Source organism: Anastrepha ludens, chromosome 5 (genome assembly GCF_028408465.1).
Source record: "Anastrepha ludens isolate Willacy chromosome 5, idAnaLude1.1, whole genome shotgun sequence".
NCBI classification, from domain to species: Eukaryota; Metazoa; Arthropoda; class Insecta; order Diptera; family Tephritidae; genus Anastrepha; species Anastrepha ludens.
In genome coordinates this window covers 115,870,171-115,877,842 of record NC_071501.1, presented here as the reverse complement: position 1 = coordinate 115,877,842, position 7,672 = coordinate 115,870,171, and positions in this window count along the sequence as shown.

The following is a 7,672-nucleotide window of genomic DNA, read 5'->3' as shown; positions in this document are numbered from 1 at the left end:
TGATGTTAAGAAGTAGAAGTAGGATAAATTTCGCAAAGAACGCCGTCAAGATTTTACAAGAGACCACATGGCTTGGAGTTCTGTTACAAATAATGATCACGGGGAATGGAAAAAAGTAATATTTAGTGACGAAAAAAAGTTTAACCTAGATGGACTGGATGGAAAGGAATTGAAATCTTCTAATGAATTTGAGTATTTCTTTAAGCTTTTTTTTTCATATCATCTATGGATTCAGAGCCACACGACCTAGGTGAGTGAGTCTTTGCGTTGCCAGAGCTGCACATTCGCAGAGGATTTGCGCTGGTTTTTCTTTATCCAGTTAGCAAAAATGACAGACGTTTGATTTTAGTAATCCTACTTTTCTGAAATAATAACGAAGACTATAATGGTTAATGGTTAATGGTAGTAAAGGGTTAAGGTATGGGTCTTTAGCACTGCGACCATATTGATGTATTGTGCACTCTATGCTGTCTATTGACTGTTAAGTATGCTTATGAATTGTACCAGCTCCTTCTGAGGGAGTGATTGTATATGATTGATCTTGTCTTCATCTATAAGCATGAACTTGTTTAAAAACTTTTTCCTTCTATGCGTCAACCCCGGACATTCGATGATGAGATGTTCTATAGACTCCTCATCTTCGCAGCAAAATCCGTAGGTGCTGGTGTTAGTTATGCCTAATTTATGTAGGTGTTTGTTTTAGGTGAAGTGACCCGTGAAGGCGCCTGTGAGAGTGCGAAGACTATAATGTCTCGTATAGTATCCAGCACGAGCTCTTAAGGCCTGCCTATCCAGATTTAAGATCCTACTTGACGTTCCTCTCGAAGAAAGTATAAATTCTGTTCTTGTTGTCTTTAGTTAACTTGATAATTTCCCTACATGGCCCATACAAGCATACATTCTCAGGAACATTTTGCTTGCAAACGCTTGCCGAGTGCGTGTCCTATTCATTGCTGTCCATATATGCTGTATTGTATCCGTCGACTTGGCAGCGCTGCTCTCGTAATTTTCATTTTTGATGACAGCAATTTTTGTTTTGCTCTGTTTTATATTCGCTCGACAACGCGAAACGTTCAGCACTTCACGCCACTTCACTTGTTGTTGCTTAAGCAGTATTCGTTATTATGGCAGCGCTTCAACAGCAACATTAAGAATCTGTTGCCTTTTATGTGCTGTCCTCCCACTCAGCAACTGTATGTACATCCTTTTTGTTTTACAATACCTGCTGTTAATGTTGATGCGGCGGCGTTTGTTGCAACGTTATTATTTTTGCCAGCAACAGCAATGCATTGTATTTTGATTGTTGTTGCTATTATTGTGCAAAAGGGCTGAGGCGCGTATTGCACATCATCGAATATTGCAAACGTCATCAGCATCGGAGTAATGTGGAAAACACAGCAAACATTTCAACACACACACATACATACATACAATACATATATACATACATGTACCTATATGCAGCATTGTTTGCTTGCAACCGCCGTTGCGCCACCGTACTGCGTTTCCCCCTCCTGCAGCCACCTTTTTTGATGACCACAATTAAGCCAACAGCGAAAATTGCTGTCATCGGTATTTGGTACACAAAAGACAGTCATAAACAATGAAAAATTCTATAGTCAAAATCATCGTTGCTGCTCATTGAGAGTGTGCTTGTTCGTGTGCCACAACAACATGCGCCTTGATTCACTGAAATATTGTTCGTTGATATTCGCTCGAGTTCGCCTCATAATTCTGATTTTCGTGCGTGTTTTATCAAGTATTTTGTGTCATCAGAATTTCCTCGTACTTCAGGTAGAGCGAATAATGGGAAAATGTTTGGAAATCTAGCAAAGTTGAATTTTACTAATTTGCTAATGGTAAATGATTGCATGCAGCGCTGAAATAAGAAAATTCGATATTTGAAGACTGCTGCTGCAATCTAAATTTTGTTCGTTGTGAAGATGTCAAATTGTTTTTTATTGATACGAGTAAATAGATTTTCAATATGCGTTTTTTGTCCTTCTTGCTCTTATTGTTTTCCTAGTAAAGTGAATGAATTTGTTTTATTTTTGATGCTTTTTTTTTCTTTAAAAATAATTAATAATAAATCAAGTAATTAATAATAAATAAAAGTAAGAAGTAGGAGCTTGGATGGTCACAATATCCGATGCGGCTTTCCTTGGAGTGTTTGAGAAAAAGATCCTGCGGAAGATTTGGATTTGCCCTTCTATACGTTGGTGACGGCGAGTATCAGAGGCGATGGAGCAATGAGCTGTTTGAGCTTTACGACGACATAGACATGGCGCAACGAATTAAGATCTAGTGGCTACGTTGGTTGGGTCATGTCTTCCGAATGGATACAAGCACTCCGGTTCTGAAAGTATTCGATACGGTACCAGCTGGTGGCAGCTGAGGAAGGGGAGGGCCTCCACTGTGTTGGAAAGATCAGGGGAGAAAGTCTTGGCTTCACTTGGTGTTTCCAACTGGCGGTAAGGGCGCGAAAGAAACGACTGGCGCGTTTTGTTAAACGCGACCAAAATCATAATAATAATAATAATAATAATATATTAAATAATAATAATAATTAAATAAAAATAAAAAAAATAATTAAAAATGATAATAATATACTGTTAATAATTAAAAAAACGATTTTTTAATGAATCAAGTAAAACAAGTGTCGGCCGCCGTGGCCGAATGGGTTGATGCGTGACTACCATTCGGAATTCAGAGAGAGAACGTCGGCTCGAATCTCGGTGTAAGATCAAAAATTAAGAAATACTTTTTTCTAATAGCGATCGGCCCTCGGCAGGCAATGGCACACCTTCGAGTGTATTTCTGCCATGAAAAAGCTCCTCATAAAAATATCTGCCGTTCGTAGTCGGCTTGAAACTGTAGGTCCCTCCATTTGTGGAACAACATCAAGACGCACACCACAAATAGGAGGAGGAGCTCAGCCAAACATCCAAACCCTCATCTTGGAAACGTACCGCTTGCTTTGAGCCAGTTTCTTTTGTAACTTTTGAAGATTACCAGCAACTTGCACATTTTTCTTAAAATTTCGTTTCACAATACATAGTCCAATATCCCTCTACTGGCTTCTATTGAGGAGCATTTGGCTGGTTCTCCTCGTTTGCAACATTTCTTTTTTCATTTTTTTTTTGGCATTTGCCATTTGATTACTTTTTTTATCATTTGTTATAAGTAAATTTTTCGATATGAAGCTCATTTGGGTTTCCGGTTACAGTGGCTTAGTAGGAACTAGCAAGATAGGGAACTGGCGAGACGGAAGAGAGTATTGCAGTTTCTTTGAGAACCTGTGGCCTGCTCTTCGAAAGATAGGCTACGCGTCAATTTAGCGAGCGCTGGATTAGTGCGCAAACCTGCAAAGTCGCGAGATCCTTCTGGCATAGATCGGATGCGCACCAGAGAACTTTTTAGGCTAACAAAGACGTAGCTCTTGAACTTTGTATAGATCATTACCAGACATTGTCCGTTAGGTATTCATGTGGTGCAACTTGGCATTGCTTCAAGTCCTTTCTACTGCAGCTGTTTGGAGGATGAGGTTGAATCATCTCAGCACCTTCGGCTCACCTGATCTGCTCTCGTCGGACTAAGCTTCAGACATTTTGGCTCTCATTTGTTTGCTACACCTGCGGATATAGCAGGTTAGATATCAAACACCTATTGAGTTTAATTGAAGCGGCTAACACAATTTTATTCAGCCACTGTTTAGTCCACCTCCTGTTCTAATCCAAAAGCTCATTTTTCTTTTCCCGTCTCTGTTCTATTCCTCTCCTCTGTTTTCCTCAGTATGGCACACAATTGTGTGAAAAATGCTTTCAAATTGGACTAATGTTTTGACGTGAATAATTGTATAAAGTAAAATTCCTTTCTTTAGGTCCCACTTGATCATTTCTTGGTGCCAAAATCGATCTCTCACACACAGCCTCCAACCATGTTTTGGGACTCGTGCCAATTTTTCTTTCACAACCTCAATGGACACACATCTCGTTTCTTTTAATACAGATTTCCCTTGAGGAAACTTACACAATTCGAGCGATGCATGACTTGGCGAAGAAGTTGTATGGTCTAACACTGGGTATAAGAAACCATGTCTATTGATAGACAATGCAAAATGAATCTTAGTAGGGAAACTATGATTTCTTCTCTCTTTAATGAATTTTCACCTCATTATTTCACGAGGCACAGCAAGAATGTGTAATGTGGATGTGAAAATGAATAATGTGGACCAACAGTTTGACTTACAGGATCAAATACGAGGGTTGCTACTCTCCTAATAATGCAAAAATGAACGTTGGTGGTTGAAAATCATTTCATTGCAAAATATTTTCCATGGCCATCAGCACATTTTTGCATCCGTTTGGCCCAATTTTCAAGGCACTTTTTTCATTCGCATTTCCAGCACGTTTTTTAACTTGTGCGTAAGCCAACGCGAACACACTTTTTACCATAAGGCGATCATGAGAAAGAGAAAGGCCTCCTCAGATGGAGAAAGACTTGGCTTCACTTAGTGCGTACAACTGGCGCCGGTTCGCACGTGAAAGAAACGACTGGTGTGCTTTACTAACGTTGGCCAGAATTGGTTCAGCAGATTGACAGGAATAAAGCAAAAGAAGAAGATCATGCGAAATATTATTTCCGTCCATTATACCAATGTCCAAGAATTCCTCCGTCCCACGGTATGTCGATCTTGCTCAATCATTTCACGAACAGCATCGATATTTTTTGCCACAAGAACTGATTTTGGGTGACTTTTTCCAAATTCATCAGTGACCGAACAGCGACCAAGAGAAAAATTTGGTACTCGTACAATAGAAATTTTTACGCTACTAAAAGACGTTGCTAACTCGCCGTATAATCATTTTAGTTTACCGATGCATTCTTGTCTTATTAATTCTCGTCGAAAATTTTGAAAAGTTGACGCACGAAAATGTTGGCGACTTAATTAGAACTTTTTGGCCGGATGAATTTTTAAGCTGCTGTAAAAACACTAATATGGCTCACTGAAGGCGTTTAAGTACTTCAGATTTACCATTAAGCATAACAAACAAAAAAACTTCTGCAGAAATTGGACGCAAAATCTTTATAGCGAACCGCTGATATCTCTCTTTGTGCCATTATCTAAGGAAAGATAAAAGGTGGATGGTAAAAACGGATAAATTAGTTTGAGGTCACTCTTCCACAAATCTCTTGGATTCATTGATGAATTTTAGAGATCCGCAACAGGAAGAGTATGAACTTTGTCCATACTCAGTGTATCGCAACCCAATATCCTAAGTCTGATTCTGGCAAATGCAGGACAGCTACAGAGAAAATGATCTGCAGTGTCGTCATTCTCAAGACAGGATTGGCATATTGGGCTTATATTTTTTGTAAACACATAAATAAATAATAAAACAATTTGCGCTTACATCCTTTTTGGATGTTTGGTCGAGCTCCTCCTCCAATTTGTGGCGTGCATCTTGATGTTGTTCCACAAATGAGGCGGCCGACAGTTTTACAGCGATTCCGAACGGCAAATGATTTTTATGAGGAGAAATGGACTCGGAAGTTTGCCTCTAGAAGACAGAAATGCACTCGGAAGTTTGCCTCTAGAAGACTTTAGACTATTAGAAAAAACTTTTCTTACGAAAAAACTTTTTCAATCATTTCGGTGTTTCATGTACGGAAATTCGAGCCTACGCACTTCCGAATGGCAGTTACGCACTAACCCATTCCGCTATGGCGGCCATAGACACGCATACATATAATTACAGTTCTAAATGCATAATCATAAGCAAAATAATACAATTATGCAACAGTTTTTTTTTTCAAAATAAAATTCAACACTTAAAATTCAAATTTTAAATACATTTGGCAACAATTCAATTTCACACTTCAAAACAACAAACGACCAGAGCACCGAAAATATGCCTTTTGGGCTAATTTTAATCTGATTGCGCAGGGTGGCGGCAGTGCACAGAACTAAATCATTTGACATGTACTGGGCAACAACGCCAACAACAACACACACTAAAGCATTTAATGTCTGTCGAAGAGACGCTTGGCAGCGGTGAACTTTATTGTATGTATTTGTACGAGGGTGGGAAGCGGAGAAAGTGATGTGACAAAACTGGCACTTCAATCGTCATTCAAGGAACACAAGCAAAAGTGGCACACATATAACAACAACAACAATGATAATAACTTATATCAACATGCAAACTTCACTTTTGCCTACCCTGAGGCGCTGAAACTCGTCAAGCATAGCAATATTCATATTTTTGACAGACTAAATACAATTTGAACAAGTGTTTATTGCGACGCGCACTTGAACTCGCTTGCACACACACATAAACAAACGCAGGTTGTCACGCTAGTCTACTTTCAGGCGTTTGGCATTTAAGTTTTATTGTATTGCATTTTCCACTACGTTTATTTATGTTTTCAAGCACTCTGCTTTATTTTTAATTTCTTTGAGCGGCATATCGTTTAACTTTGAAAAAATAGAAAATTGCTAAAAAAATATTTTGTGCCGGGAGCGTCACACAAATGTGCTAGTAAAATGGTCAGCAGTGTTGGCGCTTAGCCAGCCAAGAGTTGGTAGCCCATTCTCGCTTTTTCTCACATTTATTTCGGTTTTTTTTCTAACTCAAAAACGCATTTCAAATAAATCTCATGATCTTTTGGCGAAATGAGTATTTTTTTCGGTTTACGCCTCACTGCGTGCCTCTTAGCTGTTCGCTTGTTGGACCAACAAATTGAAAAGTTCAAATTGAATTTGAATTCGATTTCGTTTCATATGACCCGCTTTTTGCCGACTCTCCTCCCTATCTTGCTACCCCGCGCTCTACTGCTGCTAATCGTATTTTTCTGCTCAACAAACTCAGGAGCTGCGCACGACGCACTCATAACAGCATGAAAATGAAGTTAAGCAGTGAATGAATGAATGAATAAATGGAATGAGTTAGCGCAGTGCCGTGTGTATGTGTGTGAGTGAGTGTATGACGGAATGAATGTGCACTTGAGTGCATGATAATCTCCTGTTCCATGCTCGTACTTACCTACATTCATACATACGCGAATATATGTACATATGAGTGAGTGCCTGCTTCAAGGGTAACTAATTTATTTCTTTTTTTTTCACTTTTTCCCATTACAAACTTTACCGAAAATCAGTTAAATGTTGGATAAAAAGGTTCAAGAACAGTTTTCGAGTACTTTTGAGCGTAAATTAAATTTGTAATAAATTTTTCAATTTCATTCACAATTTTTTACTTCTTGCTTTCATTGCTCTCTTTGAGGCGGTAATCCCTTGAGTAAGAAAGTTGGATACGGCGAATATGAACATTTTTTGTGTTTTATGCGAATGAATGATTTTAATGGAAATGTATATTAAGAAAGTGTGTTAGATAATTTCTTTGATGTTAAATTTAAAATAACAACAGCTTCAATACCTTCTAAGCTGGGTGTGGTGCTAATATTTCAGAAAACTCAGCGATTTTTGCCAAATTAGTTTTCGCTTTTGAGTAAAGTGGCTTCATTCGGAAAGTAAATACGAATCAACTCAATCTCTGATCAACTCAGGTCAGGCCGTTCTTTTATTTATCCAACAAGAGTACCAGATGATTATGCCTGTTTAAGTGAGTTAATCTTTGTGCTTATTACTTTACTCGCAGACTTTTCGAAT